Source organism: Pseudophryne corroboree, chromosome 11 (assembly GCF_028390025.1).
Source record: "Pseudophryne corroboree isolate aPseCor3 chromosome 11, aPseCor3.hap2, whole genome shotgun sequence".
NCBI lineage: Eukaryota > Metazoa > Chordata > Amphibia > Anura > Myobatrachidae > Pseudophryne > Pseudophryne corroboree.
In genome coordinates, this window is record NC_086454.1 from 63603147 (window position 1) to 63625069 (window position 21923).

The window sequence follows — 21923 nt, forward strand, 5'->3', positions numbered from 1 at the left end:
CATTTCTTGGGCTTTGTTAAACTGATATGGGATGCAGTTAAAACATTTTTACAGCAGAGCCCTTAATATAGGTTAAACCTTATTCCTGCATAATTTTCTTGTTTACATTACAGTGACAGCAAACTCTAAGTGGTGATGTTTGTAATATTTGCAGAGATTTGAAATTACTGTAACTCATGTAACATAGTCTGTCACTTCATTAAAGACAAGCATAGAACACATTTAGTGAAAATTAATACATTACTTTTACAGAGAAGGTCATGTTATTGGCCAGAAGTATTAAAAATCATTTTTGTTTGTGAGGTGGGTGATGGTGGATTTGTTCACAAGTTTTGGTTAAAATTAAATAAATGTTCCTAAAGCCAAGGATGGTTGAAAGTCGACTTGCTATCAAGCTCGTGATTGTGAAAATGACACAATCTACAAGAACATAAAGAATTGACTTTGAAGTATTACAAGTGGTGTTGGAAAGTTTGCTAGATTGCATACCAGTGAGACGAGGTGACCGAGTGGTTAAGGCGATGGACTGCTAATCCATTGTGCTCTGCACGCATGGGTTCAAATCCCATCCTTGTCGTCACAATGCTCTTTAGGTAGAAGAGGCATTTTTACAAATACTGCTTCATAAACCAGCAAGTGAAGCTGACACAAAAATGGCCAAAATAAACAAGTCAAATCAAGAAGTCTACTTTAAGATGGTAAACATGAGTAAGTGTCTTGATATTTGAACATGTATTGTCAATACTACTATCTTAAATTTGTTTGGCAAATGCTTTATTTCCCCATGATGGTGGATTAGCTCACAAGTATAGGTTAAAATGATTTATATTTAGATAATTAAAGTCTATGACATTTCTTGGGCTTTATTAAACTGATATGGGGTGCAGTTAAATTTTTTTACAGCAGAGCCCTTAATATAGGTTAAACCTTATTCCTGCATAATTTTCTTGTTTACATTACAGTGACAGCAAACTCTAAATGGTGATGTTTGTAATATTTGCTGAGATTTGAAATTACTGTAACTCATGTAACATAGTCTGTCACTTCATTAAAGACAAGCATAGAACACATTTAGTGAAAATTAATACATTACTTTTACAGAGAAGGTCATGTTATTGGCCAGAAGTATTAAAAATCATTTTTGTTTGTGAGGTGGGTGATGGTGGATTTGTTCACAAGTTTTGGTTAAAATTAAATAAATGTTCCTAAAGCCAAGGATGGTTGAAAGTCGACTTGCTATCAAGCTCGTGATTGTGAAAATGACACAATCTACAAGAACATAAAGAATTGACTTTGAAGTATTACAAGTGGTGTTGGAAAGTTTGCTAGATTGCATACCAGTGAGACGAGGTGACCGAGTGGTTAAGGCGATGGACTGCTAATCCATTGTGCTCTGCACGCATGGGTTCAAATCCCATCCTTGTCGTCACAATGCTCTTTAGGTAGAAGAGGCATTTTTACAAATACTGCTTCATAAACCAGCAAGTGAAGCTGACACAAAAATGGCCAAAATAAACAAGTCAAATCAAGAAGTCTACTTTAAGATGGTAAACATGAGTAAGTGTCTTGATATTTGAACATGTATTGTCAATACTACTATCTTAAATTTGTTTGGCAAATGCTTTATTTCCCCATGATGGTGGATTAGCTCACAAGTATAGGTTAAAATGATTTATATTTAGATAATTAAAGTCTATGACATTTCTTGGGCTTTATTAAACTGATATGGGGTGCAGTTAAATTTTTTTACAGCAGAGCCCTTAATATAGGTTAAACCTTATTCCTGCATAATTTTCTTGTTTACATTACAGTGACAGCAAACTCTAAATGGTGATGTTTGTAATATTTGCTGAGATTTGAAATTACTGTAACTCATGTAACATAGTCTGTCACCTCATTAAAGACAAGCATAGAACACATTTAGTGAAAATTAATACATTACTTTTACAGAGAAGGTCATGTTATTGGCCAGAAGTATTAAAAATCATTTTTGTTTGTGAGGTGGGTGATGGTGGATTTGTTCACAAGTTTCGGTTAAAATTAAATAAATGTTCCTAAAGCCAAGGATGGTTGAAAGTCGACTTGCTATCAAGCTCGTGATTGTGAAAATGACACAATCTACAAGAACATAAAGAATTGACTTTGAAGTATAACTAGTAGTGTTGGAAATTTTGCCAGATTGCATACCAGTGAGACGAGGTGGCCGAGTGGTTAAGGCGATGGACTGCTAATCCATTGTGCTCTGCATGCATGGGTTCAAATCCCATCCTCGTCGTCACAATGCTTTTTAGGTAGAAGAGGCATTTTTACAAATACTGCTACTGACACACAAATGGCCAAAATAAACAAGTCAAATCAAGAAGTCTACTTTAAGATGGTAAACATGAGCAAGTGTCTTGATATTTGAACATGCAATGTCAATACTACTATCTAGAATTTATTTTGCAAATGCTTTATCCCCCATGATGGTGGATTAGCTCACAAGTATAGGTTAAAATGATTTATGTTTAGATAATTTAAAGTCTATGACATTTCTTGGGCTTTGTTAAACTGATATGGGATGCAGTTAAAACATTTTTACAGCAGAGCCCTTAATATAGGTTAAACCTTATTCCTGCATAATTTTCTTGTTTACATTACAGTGACAGCAAACTCTAAGTGGTGATGTTTGTAATATTTGCAGAGATTTGAAATTACTGTAACTCATGTAACATAGTCTGTCACTTCATTAAAGACAAGCATAGAACACATTTAGTGAAAATTAATACATTACTTTTACAGAGAAGGTCATGTTATTGGCCAGAAGTATTAAAAATCATTTTTGTTTGTGAGGTGGGTGATGGTGGATTTGTTCACAAGTTTTGGTTAAAATTAAATAAATGTTCCTAAAGCCAAGGATGGTTGAAAGTCGACTTGCTATCAAGCTCGTGATTGTGAAAATGACACAATCTACAAGAACATAAAGAATTGACTTTGAAGTATTACAAGTGGTGTTGGAAAGTTTGCTAGATTGCATACCAGTGAGACGAGGTGACCGAGTGGTTAAGGCGATGGACTGCTAATCCATTGTGCTCTGCACGCATGGGTTCAAATACCATCCTTGTCGTCACAATGCTCTTTAGGTAGAAGAGGCATTTTTACAAATACTGCTTCATAAACCAGCAAGTGAAGCTGACACAAAAATGGCCAAAATAAACAAGTCAAATCAAGAAGTCTACTTTAAGATGGTAAACATGAGTAAGTGTCTTGATATTTGAACATGCATTGTCAATACTACTATCTTAAATTTGTTTGGCAAATGCTTTATTTCCCCATGATGGTGGATTAGCTCACAAGTATAGGTTAAAATGATTTATATTTAGATAATTAAAGTCTATGACATTTCTTGGGCTTTATTAAACTGATATGGGGTGCAGTTAAATTTTTTTACAGCAGAGCCCTTAATATAGGTTAAACCTTATTCCTGCATAATTTTCTTGTTTACATTACAGTGACAGCAAACTCTAAATGGTGATGTTTGTAATATTTGCTGAGATTTGAAATTACTGTAACTCATGTAACATAGTCTGTCACCTCATTAAAGACAAGCATAGAACACATTTAGTGAAAATTAATACATTACTTTTACAGAGAAGGTCATGTTATTGGCCAGAAGTATTAAAAATCATTTTTGTTTGTGAGGTGGGTGATGGTGGATTTGTTCACAAGTTTCGGTTAAAATTAAATAAATGTTCCTAAAGCCAAGGATGGTTGAAAGTCGACTTGCTATCAAGCTCGTGATTGTGAAAATGACACAATCTACAAGAACATAAAGAATTGACTTTGAAGTATAACAAGTGGTGTTTGAAATTTTGCCAGACTGCATACCAGTGAGACGAGGTGGCCGAGTGGTTAAGGCGATGGACTGCTAATCCATTGTGCTCTGCACGCATGGGTTCAAATCCCATCCTTGTCGTCACAATGCTCTTTAGGTAGAAGAGGCATTTTTACAAATACTGCTTCATAAATCAGCAAGTGAAGCTGACACAAAAATGGCCAAAATAAACAAGTCAAATCAAGAAGTCTACTTTAAGATGGTAAACATGAGCAAGTGTCTTGATATTTGAACATGCATTGTCAATACTACTATCTTGAATTTGTTTGGCAAATGCTTTATTTCCCCATGATGGTGGATTAGCTCACAAGTATAGGTTAAAATGATTTATGTTTAGATAATTAAAGTCTATGACATTTCTTGGGCTTTATTAAACTGATATGGGGTGCAGTTTAATTTTTTTATAGCAGAGCCCTTAATATAGGTTAAACCTTATCCCTGCATAATTTTCTTGTTTACATTACAGTGACAGCAAACTCTAAATGGTGATGTTTGTAATATTTGCTGAGATTTGAAATTACTATAACTCATGTAACATAGTCTGTCACCTCATTAAAGACAAGCATAGAACACATTTAGTGAAAATGAATACATTACTTTTACAGAGAAGGTCATGTTATTGGCCAGAAGTATTAAAAATCATTTTTGTTTGTGAGGTGGGTGATGGTGGATTTGTTCACAAGTTTCGGTTAAAATTAAATAAATGTTCCTAAAGCCAAGGATGGTTGAAAGTCGACTTGCTATCAAGCTCGTGATTGTGAAAATGACACAATCTACAAGAACATAAAGAATTGACTTTGAAGTATAACTAGTAGTGTTGGAAATTTTGCCAGATTGCATACCAGTGAGACGAGGTGGCCGAGTGGTTAAGGCGATGGACTGCTAATCCATTGTGCTCTGCATGCATGGGTTCAAATCCCATCCTCGTCGTCACAATGCTTTTTAGGTAGAAGAGGCATTTTTACAAATACTGCTACTGACACACAAATGGCCAAAATAAACAAGTCAAATCAAGAAGTCTACTTTAAGATGGTAAACATGAGCAAGTGTCTTGATATTTGAACATGCAATGTCAATACTACTATCTAGAATTTATTTTGCAAATGCTTTATCCCCCATGATGGTGGATTAGCTCACAAGTATAGGTTAAAATGATTTATGTTTAGATAATTTAAAGTCTATGACATTTCTTGGGCTTTGTTAAACTGATATGGGATGCAGTTAAAACATTTTTACAGCAGAGCCCTTAATATAGGTTAAACCTTATTACTGCATAATTTTCTTGTTTACATTACAGTGACAGCAAACTCTAAGTGGTGATGTTTGTAATATTTGCAGAGATTTGAAATTACTGTAACTCATGTAACATAGTCTGTCACTTCATTAAAGACAAGCATAGAACACATTTAGTGAAAATTAATACATTACTTTTACAGAGAAGGTCATGTTATTGGCCAGAAGTATTAAAAATCATTTTTGTTTGTGAGGTGGGTGATGGTGGATTTGTTCACAAGTTTTGGTTAAAATTAAATAAATGTTCCTAAAGCCAAGAATGGTTGAAAGTCGACTTGCTATCAAGCTCGTAATTGTGAAAATGACACAATCTACAAGAACATAAAGAATTGACTTTGAAGTATTACAAGTGGTGTTGGAAAGTTTGCTAGATTGCATACCAGTGAGACGAGGTGACCGAGTGGTTAAGGCGATGGACTGCTAATCCATTGTGCTCAGCACGCATGGGTTTGAATCCCATCCTTGTCGTCACAATACTTTTTAGGTAGAAGAGGCATTTTTACAAATACTGCTACTGACACACAAATGGCCAAAATAAACAAGTCAAATCAAGAAGTCTACTTTAAGATGGTAAACATGAGCAAGTGTCTTGATATTTGAACATGTATTGTCAATACTACTATCTTGAATTTGTTTGGCAAATGCTTTATTTCCCCATGATGGTGGATTAGCTCACAAGTATAGGTTAAAATGATTTATGTTTAGATAATTAAAGTCTATGACATTTCTTGGGCTTTATTAAACTGATATGGGGTGCAGTTAAAATGTTTTACAGCAGAGCCCTTAATATAGGTTAAACATTATTCCTGCATAATTTTCTTGTTTACATTACAGTGACAGCAAACTCTAAATGGTGATGTTTGTAATATTTGCAGAGATTTGAAATTACTGTAACTCATGTAACATAGTCTGTCACTTCCTTAAAGACAAGTATAGAACACATTTAGTGAAAATTAATACATTACTTTTACAGAGAAGATCATGTTATTGGCCAGAAGTATTAAAAATCATTTTTGTTTGTGAGGTGGGTGATGGTGGATTTGTTCACAAGTTTCGGTTAAAATTAAATAAATGTTCCTAAAGCCAAGGATGGTTGAAAGTCGACTTGCTATCAAGCTCGTGATTGTGAAAATGACACAATCTACAAGAACATAAAGAATTGACTTTGAAGTATAACTAGTGGTGTTGGAATGTTTGCCATATTGCATACCAGTGAGACGAGGTGGCCGAGTGGTTAAGGCGATGGACTGCTAATCCATTGTGCTCTGCACGCATGGGTTCAAATCCCATCCTCGTCGTCACAATGCTTTTTAGGTAGAAGAGGCATTTTTACAAATACTGATACTGACACACAAATGGCCAAAATAAACAAGTCAAATCAAGAAGTCTACTTTAAGATGGTAAACATGAGCAAGTGTCTTGATATTTGAACATGCAATGTCAATACTACTATCTAGAATTTATTTTGCAAATGCTTTATCCCCCATGATGGTGGATTAGCTCACAAGTATAGGTTAAAATGATTTATGTTTAGATAATTTAAAGTCTATGACATTTCTTGGGCTTTGTTAAACTGATATGGGATGCAGTTAAAACATTCTTACAGCAGAGCCCTTAATATAGGTTAAACCTTATTACTGCATAATTTTCTTGTTTACATTACAGTGACAGCAAACTCTAAGTGGTGATGTTTGTAATATTTGCAGAGATTTGAAATTACTGTAACTCATGTAACATAGTCTGTCACTTCATTAAAGACAAGCATAGAACACATTTAGTGAAAATTAATACATTACTTTTACAGAGAAGGTCATGTTATTGGCCAGAAGTATTAAAAATCATTTTTGTTTGTGAGGTGGGTGATGGTGGATTTGTTCACAAGTTTTGGTTAAAATTAAATAAATGTTCCTAAAGCCAAGGATGGTTGAAAGTCGACTTGCTATCAAGCTCGTGATTGTGAAAATGACACAATCTACAAGAACATAAAGAATTGACTTTGAAGTATTACAAGTGGTGTTGGAAAGTTTGCTAGATTGCATACCAGTGAGACGAGGTGACCGAGTGGTTAAGGCGATGGACTGCTAATCCATTGTGCTCAGCACGCATGGGTTCGAATCCCATCCTTGTCGTCACAATACCTTTTAGGTAGAAGAGGCATTTTTACAAATACTGCTACTGACACACAAATGGTCAAAATAAACAAGTCAAATCAAGAAGTCTACTTTAAGATGGTAAACATGAGCAAGTGTCTTGATATTTGAACATGCAATGTCAATACTACTATCTAGAATTTATTTTGCAAATGCTTTATTCCCCATGATGGTGGATTAGCTCACAAGTATAGGTTAAAATGATTTATTTTTAACTAATTAAAGTCTATGACATTTCTTGGGCTTTATTAAACTGATATGGGGTGCAGTTAAAATTTTTTACAGCAGAGCCCTTAATATAGGTTAAACCTTATTCCTGCATAATTTTCTTGTTTACATTACAGTGACAGCAAACTCTAAATGGTGATGTTTGTAATATTTGCAGAGATTTGAAATTACTGTAACTCATGTAACATAGTCTGTCACTTCCTTAAAGACAAGCATAGAACACATTTAGTGAAAATTAATACATTACTTTTACAGAGAAGGTCATGTTATTGGCCAGAAGTATTAAAAATCATTTTTGTTTGTGAGGTGGGTGATGGTGGATTTGTTCACAAGTTTCGGTTAAAATTAAATAAATGTTCCTAAAGCCAAGGATGGTTGAAAGTCGACTTGCTATCAAGCTCGTGATTGTGAAAATGACACAATCTACAAGAACATAAAGAATTGACTTTGAAGTATAACTAGTGGTGTTGGAATGTTTGCAATATTGCATACCAGTGAGACGAGGTGGCCGAGTGGTTAAGGCGATGGACTGCTAATCCATTGTGCTCTGCACGCATGGGTTCAAATCCCATCCTCGTCGTCACAATGCTTTTTAGGTAGAAGAGGCATTTTTACAAATACTGCTACTGACACACAAATGGCCAAAATAAACAAGTCAAATCAAGAAGTCTACTTTAAGATGGTAAACATGAGCAAGTGTCTTGATATTTGAACATGCAATGTCAATACTACTATCTAGAATTTATTTTGCAAATGCTTTATCCCCCATGATGGTGGATTAGCTCACAAGTATAGGTTAAAATGATTTATGTTTAGATAATTTAAAGTCTATGACATTTCTTGGGCTTTGTTAAACTGATATGGGATGCAGTTAAAACATTTTTACAGCAGAGCCCTTAATATAGGTTAAACCTTATTCCTGCATAATTTTCTTGTTTACATTACAGTGACAGCAAACTCTAAATGGTGATGTTTGTAATATTTGCTGAGATTTGAAATTACTGTAACTCATATAACATAGTCTGTCACCTCATTAAAGACAAGCATAGAACACATTTAGTGAAAATTAATACATTACTTTTACAGAGAAGGTCATGTTATTGGCCAGAAGTATTAAAAATCATTTTTGTTTGTGAGGTGGGTGATGGTGGATTTGTTCACAAGTTTCGGTTAAAATTAAATAAATGTTCCTAAAGCCAAGGGTGGTTGAAAGTCGACTTGCTATCAAGCTCGTGATTGTGAAAATGACACAATCTACAAGAACATAAAGAATTGACTTTGAAGTATTACAAGTGGTGTTGGAAAGTTTGCCAGATTGCATACCAGTGAGACGAGGTGGTCGAGTAGTTAAGGCGATAGACTGCTAATCCATTGTGATCAGCACGCATGGGTTCAAATCCCATCCTAGTCGTCACAATACTTTTTAGGTAGAAGAGGCATTTTTACAAATACTGCTACTGACACACAAATGGCCAAAATAAACAAGTCAAATCAAGAAGTCTACTTTAAGATGGTAAACATGAGCAAGTGTCTTGATATTTGAACATGCAATGTCAATACTACTATCTAGAATTTATTTTGCAAATGCTTTATTCCCCATGATGGTGGATTAGCTCACAAGTATAGGTTAAAATGATTTATGTTTAGATAATTAAAGTCTATGACATTTCTTGGGCTTTATTAAACTGATATGGGGTGCAGTTAAAAATTTTTACAGCAGAGCCCTTAATATAGGTTAAACCTTATTCCTGCATAATTTTCTTGTTTACATTACAGTGACAGCAAACTCTAAATGGTGATGTTTGTAATATTTGCAGAGATTTGAAATTACTGTAACTCATGTAACATAGTCTGTCACTTCCTTAAAGACAAGCATAGAACACATTTAGTGAAAATTAATACATTACTTTTACAGAGAAGGTCATGTTATTGGCCAGAAGTATTAAAAATCATTTTTGTTTGTGAGGTGGGTGATGGTGGATTTGTTCACAAGTTTCGGTTAAAATTAAATAAATGTTCCTAAAGCCAAGGATGGTTGAAAGTCGACTTGCTATCAAGCTCGTGATTGTGAAAATGACACAATCTACAAGAACATAAAGAATTGACTTTGAAGTATAACTAGTGGTGTTGGAATGTTTGCCATATTGTATACCAGTGAGACGAGGTGGCCGAGTGGTTAAGGCGATGGACTGCTAATCCATTGTGCTCTGCACGCATGGGTTCAAATCCTATCCTCGTCGTCACAATGCTTTTTAGGTAGAAGAGGCATTTTTACAAATACTGCTACTGACACACAAATGGCCAAAATAAACAAGTCAAATCAAGAAGTCTACTTTAAGATGGTAAACATGAGCAAGTGTCTTGATATTTGAACATGCAATGTCAATACTACTATCTAGAATTTATTTTGCAAATGCTTTATCCCCCATGATGGTGGATTAGCTCACAAGTATAGGTTAAAATGATTTATGTTTAGATAATTTAAAGTCTATGACATTTCTTGGGCTTTGTTAAACTGATATGGGATGCAGTTAAAACATTTTTACAGCAGAGCCCTTAATATAGGTTAAACCTTATTCCTGCATAATTTTCTTGTTTACATTACAGTGACAGCAAACTCTAAATGGTGATGTTTGTAATATTTGCTGAGATTTGAAATTACTGTAACTCATATAACATAGTCTGTCACCTCATTAAAGACAAGCATAGAACACATTTAGTGAAAATTAATACATTACTTTTACAGAGAAGGTCATGTTATTGGCCAGAAGTATTAAAAATCATTTTTGTTTGTGAGGTGGGTGATGGTGGATTTGTTCACAAGTTTCGGTTAAAATTAAATAAATGTTCCTAAAGCCAAGGATGGTTGAAAGTCGACTTGCTATCAAGCTCGTGATTGTGAAAATGACACAATCTACAAGAACATAAAGAATTGACTTTGAAGTATTACAAGTGGTGTTGGAAAGTTTGCCAGATTGCATACCAGTGAGACGAGGTGGTCGAGTAGTTAAGGCGATAGACTGCTAATCCATTGTGATCAGCACGCATGGGTTCAAATCCCATCCTAGTCGTCACAATACTTTTTAGGTAGAAGAGGCATTTTTACAAATACTGCTACTGACACACAAATGGCCAAAATAAACAAGTCAAATCAAGAAGTCTACTTTAAGATGGTAAACATGAGCAAGTGTCTTGATATTTGAACATGCAATGTCAATACTACTATCTAGAATTTATTTTGCAAATGCTTTATTCCCCATGATGGTGGATTAGCTCACAAGTATAGGTTAAAATGATTTATGTTTAGATAATTAAAGTCTATGACATTTCTTGGGCTTTATTAAACTGATATGGGGTGCAGTTAAAAATTTTTACAGCAGAGCCCTTAATATAGGTTAAACCTTATTCCTGCATAATTTTCTTGTTTACATTACAGTGACAGCAAACTCTAAATGGTGATGTTTGTAATATTTGCAGAGATTTGAAATTACTGTAACTCATGTAACATAGTCTGTCACTTCCTTAAAGACAAGCATAGAACACATTTAGTGAAAATGAATACATTACTTTTACAGAGAAGGTCATGTTATTGGCCAGAAGTATTAAAAATCATTTTTGTTTGTGAGGTGGGTGATGGTGGATTTGTTCACAAGTTTCGGTTAAAATTAAATAAATATTCCTAAAGCCAAGGATGGTTGAAAGTCGACTTGCTATCAAGCTCGTGATTGTGAAAATGACACAATCTACAAGAACATAAAGAATTGACTTTGAAGTATAACTAGTGGTGTTGGAATGTTTGCCATATTGCATACCAGTGAGATGAGGTGGCCGAGTGGTTAAGGCGATGGACTGCTAATCCATTGTGCTCTGCACGCATGGGTTCAAATCCCTTCCTTGTCGTCACAATGCTTTTTAGGTAGAAGAGGCATTTTTACAAATACTGCTACTGACACACAAATGGCCAAAATAAACAAGTCAAATCAAGAAGTCTACTTTAAGATGGTAAACATGAGCAAGTGTCTTGATATTTGAACATGCAATGTCAATACTACTATCTAGAATTTATTTTGCAAATGCTTTATTCCCCATGATGGTGGATTAGCTCACAAGTATATTTTAAAATGATTTATGTTTAGATAATTAAAGTCTATGACATTTCTTGGGCTTTATTAAACTGATATGGGGTGCAGTTAAAAATTTTTACAGCAGAGCCCTTAATATAGGTTAAACCTTATTCCTGCATAATTTTCTTGTTTACATTACAGTGACAGCAAACTCTAAATGGTGATGTTTGTAATATTTGCAGAGATTTGAAATTACTGTAACTCATGTAACATAGTCTGTCACTTCCTTAAAGACAAGCATAGAACACATTTAGTGAAAATGAATACATTACTTTTACAGAGAAGGTCATGTTATTGGCCAGAAGTATTAAAAATCATTTTTGTTTGTGAGGTGGGTGATGGTGGATTTGTTCACAAGTTTCGGTTAAAATTAAATAAATGTTCCTAAAGCCAAGGATGGTTGAAAGTCGACTTTCTATCAAGCTCGTGATTGTGAAAATGACACAATCTACAAGAACATAAAGAATTGACTTTGAAGTATAACTAGTGGTGTTGGAATGTTTGCCATATTGTATACCAGTGAGACGAGGTGGCCGAGTGGTTAAGGCGATGGACTGCTAATCCATTGTGCTCTGCACGCATGGGTTCAAATCCTATCCTCGTCGTCACAATGCTTTTTAGGTAGAAGAGGCATTTTTACAAATACTGCTACTGACACACAAATGGCCAAAATAAACAAGTCAAATCAAGAAGTCTACTTTAAGATGGTAAACATGAGCAAGTGTCTTGATATTTGAACATGCAATGTCAATACTACTATCTAGAATTTATTTTGCAAATGCTTTATCCCCCATGATGGTGGATTAGCTCAAAAGTATAGGTTAAAATGATTTATGTTTAGATAATTTAAAGTCTATGACATTTCTTGGGCTTTGTTAAACTGATATGGGATGCAGTTAAAACATTTTTACAGCAGAGCCCTTAATGTAGGTTAAACCTTATTCCTGCATAATTTTCTTGTTTACATTACAGTGCCAGCAAACTCTAAATGGTGATGTTTGTAATATTTGCTGAGATTTGAAATTACTGTAACTCATATAACATAGTCTGTCACCTCATTAAAGACAAGCATAGAACACATTTAGTGAAAATTAATACATTACTTTTACAGAGAAGGTCATGTTATTGGCCAGAAGTATTAAAAATCATTTTTGTTTGTGAGGTGGGTGATGGTGGATTTGTTCACAAGTTTCGGTTAAAATTAAATAAATGTTCCTAAAGCCAAGGATGGTTGAAAGTCGACTTGCTATCAAGCTCGTGATTGTGAAAATGACACAATCTACAAGAACATAAAGAATTGACTTTGAAGTATTACAAGTGGTGTTGGAAAGTTTGCCAGATTGCATACCAGTGAGACGAGGTGGTCGAGTAGTTAAGGCGATAGACTGATAATCCATTGTGATCAGCACGCATGGGTTCAAATCCCATCCTAGTCATCACAATACTTTTTAGGTAGAAGAGGCATTTTTACAAATACTGCTACTGACACACAAATGGCCAAAATAAACAAGTCAAATCAAGAAGTCTACTTTAAGATGGTAAACATGAGCAAGTGTCTTGATATTTGAACATGCAATGTCAATACTACTATCTAGAATTTATTTTGCAAATGCTTTATTCCCCATGATGGTGGATTAGCTCACAAGTATAGGTTAAAATGATTTATGTTTAGATAATTAAAGTCTATGACATTTCTTGGGCTTTATTAAACTGATATGGGGTGCAGTTAAAAATTTTTACAGCAGAGCCCTTAATATAGGTTAAACCTTATTCCTGTATAATTTTCTTGTTTACATTACAGTGACAGCAAACTCTAAATGGTGATGTTTGTAATATTTGCAGAGATTTGAAATTACTGTAACTCATGTAACATAGTCTGTCACTTCCTTAAAGACAAGCATAGAACACATTTAGTGAAAATGAATACATTACTTTTACAGAGAAGGTCATGTTATTGGCCAGAAGTATTAAAAATCATTTTTGTTTGTGAGGTGGGTGATGGTGGATTTGTTCACAAGTTTCGGTTAAAATTAAATAAATATTCCTAAAGCCAAGGATGGTTGAAAGTCGACTTGCTATCAAGCTCGTGATTGTGAAAATGACACAATCTACAAGAACATAAAGAATTGACTTTGAAGTATAACTACGGGTGTTGGAATGTTTGCCATATTGCATACCAGTGAGACGAGGTGGCCGAGTGGTTAAGGCGATGGACTGCTAATCCATTGTGCTCTGCACGCATGGGTTCAAATCCCTTCCTCGTCGTCACAATGCTTTTTAGGTAGAAGAGGCATTTTTACAAATACTGCTACTGACACACAAATGGCCAAAATAAACAAGTCAAATCAAGAAGTCTACTTTAAGATGGTAAACATGAGCAAGTGTCTTGATATTTGAACATGCAATGTCAATACTACTATCTAGAATTTATTTTGCAAATGCTTTATTCCCCATGATGGTGGATTAGCTCACAAGTATATTTTAAAATGATTTATGTTTAGATAATTAAAGTCTATGACATTTCTTGGGCTTTATTAAACTGATATGGGGTGCAGTTAAAAAATTTTACAGCAGAGCCCTTAATATAGGTTAAACCTTATTCCTGCATAATTTTCTTGTTTACATTACAGTGACAGCAAACTCTAAATGGTGATGTTTGTAATATTTGCAGAGATTTGAAATTACTGTAACTCATGTAACATAGTCTGTCACTTCCTTAAAGACAAGCATAGAACACATTTAGTGAAAATTAATACATTACTTTTACAGAGAAGGTCATGTTATTGGCCAGAAGTATTAAAAATCATTTTTGTTTGTGAGGTGGGTGATGGTGGATTTGTTCACAAGTTTCGGTTAAAATTAAATAAATGTTCCTAAAGCCAAGGATGGTTGAAAGTCGACTTGCTATCAAGCTCGTGATTGTGAAAATGACACAATCTACAAGAACATAAAGAATTGACTTTGAAGTATAACTAGTGGTGTTGGAATGTTTGCCATATTGTATACCAGTGAGACGAGGTGGCCGAGTGGTTAAGGCGATGGACTGCTAATCCATTGTGCTTTGCACGCATGGGTTCAAATCCTATCCTCGTCGTCACAATGCTTTTTAGGTAGAAGAGGCATTTTTACAAATACAGCTACTGAAACACAAATGGCCAAAATAAACAAGTCAAATCAAGAAGTCTACTTTAAGATGGTAAACATGAGCAAGTGTCTTGATATTTGAACATGCAATGTCAATACTACTATCTAGAATTTATTTTGCAAATGCTTTATCCCCCATGATGGTGGATTAGCTCACAAGTATAGGTTAAAATGATTTATGTTTAGATAATTTAAAGTCTATGACATTTCTTGGGCTTTGTTAAACTGATATGGGATGCAGTTAAAACATTTTTACAGCAGAGCCCTTAATATAGGTTAAACCTTATTCCTGCATAATTTTCTTGTTTACATTACAGTGACAGCAAACTCTAAATGGTGATGTTTGTAATATTTGCTGAGATTTGAAATTACTGTAACTCATATAACATAGTCTGTCACCTCATTAAAGACAAGCATAGAACACATTTAGTGAAAATTAATACATTACTTTTACAGAGAAGGTCATGTTATTGACCAGAAGTATTAAAAATCATTTTTGTTTGTGAGGTGGGTGATGGTGGATTTGTTCACAAGTTTCGGTTAAAATTAAATAAATGTTCCTAAAGCCAAGGATGGTTGAAAGTCGACTTGCTATCAAGCTCGTGATTGTGAAAATGACACAATCTACAAGAACATAAAGAATTGACTTTGAAGTATTACAAGTGGTGTTGGAAAGTTTGCCAGATTGCATACCAGTGAGACGAGGTGGTCGAGTAGTTAAGGCGATAGACTGCTAATCCATTGTGATCAGCACGCATGGGTTCAAATCCCATCCTAGTCGTCACAATACTTTTTAGGTAGAAGAGGCATTTTTACAAATACTGCTACTGACACACAAATGGCCAAAATAAACAAGTCAAATCAAGAAGTCTACTTTAAGATGGTAAACATGAGCAAGTGTCTTGATATTTGAACATGCAATGTCAATACTACTATCTAGAATTTATTTTGCAAATGCTTTATTCCCCATGATGGTGGATTAGCTCACAAGTATAGGTTAAAATGATTTATGTTTAGATAATTAAAGTCTATGACATTTCTTGGGCTTTATTAAACTGATATGGGGTGCAGTTAAACATTTTTACAGCAGAGCCCTTAATATAGGTTAAACCTTATTCCTGCATAATTTTCTTGTTTACATTACAGTGACAGCAAACTCTAAATGGTGATGTTTGTAATATTTGCAGAGATTTGAAATTACTGTAACTCATGTAACATAGTCTGTCACTTCCTTAAAGACAAGCATAGAACACATTTAGTGAAAATTAATACATTACTTTTACAGAGAAGGTCATGTTATTGGCCAGAAGTATTAAAAATCATTTTTGTTTGTGAGGTGGGTGATGGTGGATTTGTTCACAAGTTTCGGTTAAAATTAAATAAATATTCCTAAAGCCAAGGATGGTTGAAAGTCGACTTGCTATCAAGCTCGTGATTGTGAAAATGACACAATCTACAAGAACATAAAGAATTGACTTTGAAGTATAACTAGTGGTGTTGGAATGTTTGCCATATTGCATACCAGTGAGACGAGGTGGCCGAGTGTTTAAGGCGATGGACTGCTAATCCATTGTGCTCTGCACGCATGGGTTCAAATCCCTTCCTCGTCGTCACAATGCTTTTTAGGTAGAAGAGGCATTTTTACAAATACTGCTACTGACACACAAATGTCCAAAATAAACAAGTCAAATCAAGAAGTCTACTTTAAGATGGTAAACATGAGCAAGTGTCTTGATATTTGAACATGCAATGTCAATACTACTATCTAGAATTTATTTTGCAAATGCTTTATTCCCCATGATGGTGGATTAGCTCACAATTATATTTTAAAATGATTTATGTTTAGATAATTAAAGCCTATGACATTTCTTGGGCTTTATTAAACTGATATGGGGTGCAGTTAAAAATTTTTTACAGCAGAGCCCTTAATATAGGTTAAACCTTATTCCTGCATAATTTTCTTGTTTACATTACAGTGACAGCAAACTCTAAATGGTGATGTTTGTAATATTTGCAGAGATTTGAAATTACTGTAACTCATGTAACATAGTCTGTCACTTCCTTAAAGACAAGCATAGAACACATTTAGTGAAAATGAATACATTACTTTTACAGAGAAGGTCATGTTATTGGCCAGAAGTATTAAAAATCATTTTTGTTTGTGAGGTGGGTGATGGTGGATTTGTTCACAAGTTTCGGTTAAAATTAAATAAATGTTCCTAAAGCCAAGGATGGTTGAAAGTCGACTTGCTATCAAGCTCGTGATTGTGAAAATGACACAATCTACAAGAACATAAAGAATTGACTTTGAAGTATAACTAGTGGTGTTGGAATGTTTGCCATATTGTATACCAGTGAGACGAGGTGGCCGAGTGGTTAAGGCGGTGGACTGCTAATCCATTGTGCTCTGCACGCATGGGTTCAAATCCTATCCTTGTCGTCACAATGCTTTTTAGGTAGAAGAGGCATTTTTACAAATACTGCTACTGACACACAAATGGCCAAAATAAACAAGTCAAATCAAGAAGTCTACTTTAAGATGGTAAACATGAGCAAGTGTCTTGATATTTGAACATGCAATGTCAATACTACTATCTAGAATTTATTTTGCAAATGCTTTATTCCCCATGATGGTGGATTAGCTCACAAGTATAGGTTAAAATGATTTATGTTTAGATAATTAAAGTCTATGACATTTCTTGGGCTTTATTAAACTGATATGGGGTGCAGTTAAATTTTTTTACAGCAGAGCCCTTAATATAGGTTAAACCTTATTCCTGCATAATTTTCTTGTTTACATTACAGTGACAGCAAACTCTAAATGGTGATGTTTGTAATATTTGCAGAGATTTGAAATTACTGTAACTCATGTAACATAGTCTGTCACTTCCTTAAAGACAAGCATAGAACACATTTAGTGAAAATTAATACATTACTTTTACAGAGAAGGTCATGTTATTGGCCAGAAGTATTAAAAATCATTTTTGTTTGTGAGGTGGGTGATGGTGGATTTGTTCACAAGTTTCGGTTAAAATTAAATAAATATTCCTAAAGCCAAGGATGGTTGAAAGTCGACTTGCTATCAAGCTCGTGATTGTGAAAATGACACAATCTACAAGAACATAAAGAATTGACTTTGAAGTATAACTAGTGGTGTTGGAATGTTTGCCATATTGCATACCAGTGAGACGAGGTGGCCGAGTGGTTAGGGCGATGGACTGCTAATCCATTGTGCTCTGCACGCATGGGTTCAAATCCCTTCCTCGTCGTCACAATGCTTTTTAGGTAGAAGAGGCATTTTTACAAATACTGCTACTGACACACAAATGGCCAAAATAAACAAGTCAAATCAAGAAGTCTACTTTAAGATGGTAAACATGAGCAAGTGTCTTGATATTTGAACATGCAATGTCAATACTACTATCTAGAATTTATTTTGCAAATGCTTTATCCCCCATGATGGTGGATTAGCTCACAAGTATAGGTTAAAATGATTTATGTTTAGATAATTTAAAGTCTATGACATTTCTTGGGCTTTGTTAAACTGATATGGGATGCAGTTAAAACATTTTTACAGCAGAGCCCTTAATATAGGTTAAACCTTATTCCTGCATAATTTTCTTGTTTACATTACAGTGACAGCAAACTCTAAATGGTGATGTTTGTAATATTTGCAGAGATTTGAAATTACTGTAACTCATGTAACATAGTCTGTCACTTCATTAAAGACAAGCATAGAACACATTTAGTGAAAATTAATACATTACTTTTACAGAGAAGGTCGTGTTATTGGCCAGACGTATTAAAAATCATTTTTGTTTGTGAGGTGGGTGATGGTGGATTTGTTCACAAGTTTTGGTTAAAATTAAATAAATGTTCCTAAAGCCAAGGATGGTTGAAAGTCGACTTGCTATCAAGCTTGTGATTGTGAAAATGACACAATCTACAAGAACATAAAGAATTGACTTTGAAGTATTACAAGTGGTGTTGGAAAGTTTGCTAGATTGCATACCAGTGAGACGAGGTGACCGAGTGGTTAAGGCGATGGACTGCTAATCCATTGTGCTCAGCACGCATTGGTTCGAATCCCATCCTTGTCATCACAATACTTTTTAGGTAGAAGAGGCATTTTTACAAATACTGCTACTGACACACAAATGGCCAAAATAAACAAGTCAAATCAAGAAGTCTACTTTAAGATGGTAAACATGAGCAAGTGTCTTGATATTTGAACATGCATTGTCAATACTACTATCTTGAATTTGTTTGGCAAATGCTTTATTTCCCCATGATGGTGGATTAACTCACAAGTATAGGTTAAAATAATTTATGTTTAGATAATTAAAGTCTATGACATTTCTTGGGCTTTATTAAACTGATATGGGGTGCAGTTAAAATTTTTTACAGCAGAGCCCTTAATATAGGTTAAACCTTATTCCTGCATAATTTTCTTGTTTACATTACAGTGACAGCAAACTCTAAATGGTGATGTTTGTAATATTTGCAGAGATTTGAAATTACTGTAACTCATGTAACATAGTCTGTCACTTCCTTAAAGACAAGCAGAGAACACATTTAGTGAAAATTAATACATTACTTTTACAGAGAAGGTCATGTTATTGGCCAGAAGTATTAAAAATCATTTTTGTTTGTGAGGTGGGTGATGGTGGATTTGTTCACAAGTTTCGGTTAAAATTAAATAAATATTCCTAAAGCCAAGGATGGTTGAAAGTCGACTTGCTATCAAGCTCGTGATTGTGAAAATGACACAATCTACAAGAACATAAAGAATTGACTTTGAAGTATAACTAGTGGTGTTGGAATGTTTGCCATATTGCATACCAGTGAGATGAGGTGGCCGAGTGGTTAAGGCGATGGACTGCTAATCCATTGTGCTCTGCACGCATGGGTTCAAATCCCTTCCTTGTCGTCACAATGCTTTTTAGGTAGAAGAGGCATTTTTACAAATACTGCTACTGACACACAAATGGCCAAAATAAACAAGTCAAATCAAGAAGTCTACTTTAAGATGGTAAACATGAGCAAGTGTCTTGATATTTGAACATGCAATGTCAATACTACTATCTAGAATTTATTTTGCAAATGCTTTATTCCCCATGATGGTGGATTAGCTCACAAGTATATTTTAAAATGATTTATGTTTAGATAATTAAAGTCTATGACATTTCTTGGGCTTTATTAAACTGATATGGGGTGCAGTTAAAAATTTTTACAGCAGAGCCCTTAATATAGGTTAAACCTTATTCCTGCATAATTTTCTTGTTTACATTACAGTGACAGCAAACTCTAAATGGTGATGTTTATAATATTTGCAGAGATTTGAAATTACTGTAACTCATGTAACATAGTCTGTCACTTCCTTAAAGACAAGCATAGAACACATTTAGTGAAAATGAATACATTACTTTTACAGAGAAGGTCATGTTATTGGCCAGAAGTATTAAAAATCATTTTTGTTTGTGAGGTGGGTGATGGTGGATTTGTTCACAAGTTTCGGTTAAAATTAAATAAATGTTCCTAAAGCCAAGGATGGTTGAAAGTCGACTTTCTATCAAGCTCGTGATTGTGAAAATGACACAATCTACAAGAACATAAAGAATTGACTTTGAAGTATAACTAGTGGTGTTGGAATGTTTGCCATATTGTATACCAGTGAGACGAGGTGGCCGAGTGGTTAAGGCGATGGACTGCTAATCCATTGTGCTCTGCACGCATGGGTTCAAATCCTATCCTCGTCGTCACAATGCTTTTTAGGTAGAAGAGGCATTTTTACAAATACTGCTACTGACACACAAATGGCCAAAATAAACAAGTCAAATCAAGAAGTCTACTTTAAGATGGTAAACATGAGCAAGTGTCTTGATATTTGAACATGCAATGTCAATACTACTATCTAGAATTTATTTTGCAAATGCTTTATCCCCCATGATGGTGGATTAGCTCAAAAGTATAGGTTAAAATGATTTATGTTTAGATAATTTAAAGTCTATGACATTTCTTGGGCTTTGTTAAACTGATATGGGATGCAGTTAAAACATTTTTACAGCAGAGCCCTTAATGTAGGTTAAACCTTATTCCTGCATAATTTTCTTGTTTACATTACAGTGCCAGCAAACTCTAAATGGTGATGTTTGTAATATTTGCTGAGATTTGAAATTACTGTAACTCATATAACATAGTCTGTCACCTCATTAAAGACAAGCATAGAACACATTTAGTGAAAATTAATACATTACTTTTACAGAGAAGGTCATGTTATTGGCCAGAAGTATTAAAAATCATTTTTGTTTGTGAGGTGGGTGATGGTGGATTTGTTCACAAGTTTCGGTTAAAATTAAATAAATGTTCCTAAAGCCAAGGATGGTTGAAAGTCGACTTGCTATCAAGCTCGTGATTGTGAAAATGACACAATCTACAAGAACATAAAGAATTGACTTTGAAGTATTACAAGTGGTGTTGGAAAGTTTGCCAGATTGCATACCAGTGAGACGAGGTGGTCGAGTAGTTAAGGCGATAGACTGATAATCCATTGTGATCAGCACGCATGGGTTCAAATCCCATCCTAGTCATCACAATACTTTTTAGGTAGAAGAGGCATTTTTACAAATACTGCTACTGACACACAAATGGCCAAAATAAACAAGTCAAATCAAGAAGTCTACTTTAAGATGGTAAACATGAGCAAGTGTCTTGATATTTGAACATGCAATGTCAATACTACTATCTAGAATTTATTTTGCAAATGCTTTATTCCCCATGATGGTGGATTAGCTCACAAGTATAGGTTAAAATGATTTATGTTTAGATAATTAAAGTCTATGACATTTCTTGGGCTTTATTAAACTGATATGGGGTGCAGTTAAAAATTTTTACAGCAGAGCCCTTAATATAGGTTAAACCTTATTCCTGTATAATTTTCTTGTTTACATTACAGTGACAGCAAACTCTAAATGGTGATGTTTGTAATATTTGCAGAGATTTGAAATTACTGTAACTCATGTAACATAGTCTGTCACTTCCTTAAAGACAAGCATAGAACACATTTAGTGAAAATGAATACATTACTTTTACAGAGAAGGTCATGTTATT

At 34.4% G+C, this 21923-nt stretch overlaps 21 non-coding genes across 21 annotated transcripts; all 21 read left to right on the top strand.

Moving 5' to 3' along the window:
- The first annotated feature begins 495 nt into the window (after window positions 1-495).
- TRNAS-GCU (transfer RNA serine (anticodon GCU)) lies at window positions 496-577 on the top strand. Its single transcript has one exon. It is a non-coding gene; the product is annotated as a tRNA-Ser (tRNA).
- Window positions 578-1344: 767 nt separating this feature from the next.
- On the top strand, window positions 1345-1426 carry TRNAS-GCU (transfer RNA serine (anticodon GCU)). Its single transcript has one exon. It is a non-coding gene; the product is annotated as a tRNA-Ser (tRNA).
- A 767-nt stretch (window positions 1427-2193) lies between these two features.
- On the top strand, window positions 2194-2275 carry TRNAS-GCU (transfer RNA serine (anticodon GCU)). The gene has a single exon. It is a non-coding gene; the product is annotated as a tRNA-Ser (tRNA).
- Window positions 2276-3024: 749 nt separating this feature from the next.
- TRNAS-GCU (transfer RNA serine (anticodon GCU)) lies at window positions 3025-3106 on the top strand. Its single transcript has one exon. It is a non-coding gene; the product is annotated as a tRNA-Ser (tRNA).
- Window positions 3107-3873: 767 nt separating this feature from the next.
- TRNAS-GCU (transfer RNA serine (anticodon GCU)) lies at window positions 3874-3955 on the top strand. Its single transcript has one exon. It is a non-coding gene; the product is annotated as a tRNA-Ser (tRNA).
- A 767-nt stretch (window positions 3956-4722) lies between these two features.
- Window positions 4723-4804, top strand: TRNAS-GCU (transfer RNA serine (anticodon GCU)). The gene has a single exon. It is a non-coding gene; the product is annotated as a tRNA-Ser (tRNA).
- Window positions 4805-5553: 749 nt separating this feature from the next.
- On the top strand, window positions 5554-5635 carry TRNAS-GCU (transfer RNA serine (anticodon GCU)). The gene has a single exon. It is a non-coding gene; the product is annotated as a tRNA-Ser (tRNA).
- Window positions 5636-6383: 748 nt separating this feature from the next.
- Window positions 6384-6465, top strand: TRNAS-GCU (transfer RNA serine (anticodon GCU)). The gene has a single exon. It is a non-coding gene; the product is annotated as a tRNA-Ser (tRNA).
- Window positions 6466-7214: 749 nt separating this feature from the next.
- On the top strand, window positions 7215-7296 carry TRNAS-GCU (transfer RNA serine (anticodon GCU)). Its single transcript has one exon. It is a non-coding gene; the product is annotated as a tRNA-Ser (tRNA).
- A 747-nt stretch (window positions 7297-8043) lies between these two features.
- Window positions 8044-8125, top strand: TRNAS-GCU (transfer RNA serine (anticodon GCU)). Its single transcript has one exon. It is a non-coding gene; the product is annotated as a tRNA-Ser (tRNA).
- Window positions 8126-9703: 1578 nt separating this feature from the next.
- TRNAS-GCU (transfer RNA serine (anticodon GCU)) lies at window positions 9704-9785 on the top strand. Its single transcript has one exon. It is a non-coding gene; the product is annotated as a tRNA-Ser (tRNA).
- A 1578-nt stretch (window positions 9786-11363) lies between these two features.
- Window positions 11364-11445, top strand: TRNAS-GCU (transfer RNA serine (anticodon GCU)). Its single transcript has one exon. It is a non-coding gene; the product is annotated as a tRNA-Ser (tRNA).
- Window positions 11446-12192: 747 nt separating this feature from the next.
- On the top strand, window positions 12193-12274 carry TRNAS-GCU (transfer RNA serine (anticodon GCU)). The gene has a single exon. It is a non-coding gene; the product is annotated as a tRNA-Ser (tRNA).
- Window positions 12275-13852: 1578 nt separating this feature from the next.
- On the top strand, window positions 13853-13934 carry TRNAS-GCU (transfer RNA serine (anticodon GCU)). The gene has a single exon. It is a non-coding gene; the product is annotated as a tRNA-Ser (tRNA).
- A 747-nt stretch (window positions 13935-14681) lies between these two features.
- TRNAS-GCU (transfer RNA serine (anticodon GCU)) lies at window positions 14682-14763 on the top strand. Its single transcript has one exon. It is a non-coding gene; the product is annotated as a tRNA-Ser (tRNA).
- Window positions 14764-16341: 1578 nt separating this feature from the next.
- Window positions 16342-16423, top strand: TRNAS-GCU (transfer RNA serine (anticodon GCU)). Its single transcript has one exon. It is a non-coding gene; the product is annotated as a tRNA-Ser (tRNA).
- Window positions 16424-17171: 748 nt separating this feature from the next.
- Window positions 17172-17253, top strand: TRNAS-GCU (transfer RNA serine (anticodon GCU)). Its single transcript has one exon. It is a non-coding gene; the product is annotated as a tRNA-Ser (tRNA).
- A 747-nt stretch (window positions 17254-18000) lies between these two features.
- On the top strand, window positions 18001-18082 carry TRNAS-GCU (transfer RNA serine (anticodon GCU)). The gene has a single exon. It is a non-coding gene; the product is annotated as a tRNA-Ser (tRNA).
- Window positions 18083-18831: 749 nt separating this feature from the next.
- On the top strand, window positions 18832-18913 carry TRNAS-GCU (transfer RNA serine (anticodon GCU)). Its single transcript has one exon. It is a non-coding gene; the product is annotated as a tRNA-Ser (tRNA).
- A 748-nt stretch (window positions 18914-19661) lies between these two features.
- Window positions 19662-19743, top strand: TRNAS-GCU (transfer RNA serine (anticodon GCU)). Its single transcript has one exon. It is a non-coding gene; the product is annotated as a tRNA-Ser (tRNA).
- Window positions 19744-20490: 747 nt separating this feature from the next.
- On the top strand, window positions 20491-20572 carry TRNAS-GCU (transfer RNA serine (anticodon GCU)). Its single transcript has one exon. It is a non-coding gene; the product is annotated as a tRNA-Ser (tRNA).
- The last annotated feature ends 1351 nt before the right edge of the window (window positions 20573-21923 follow it).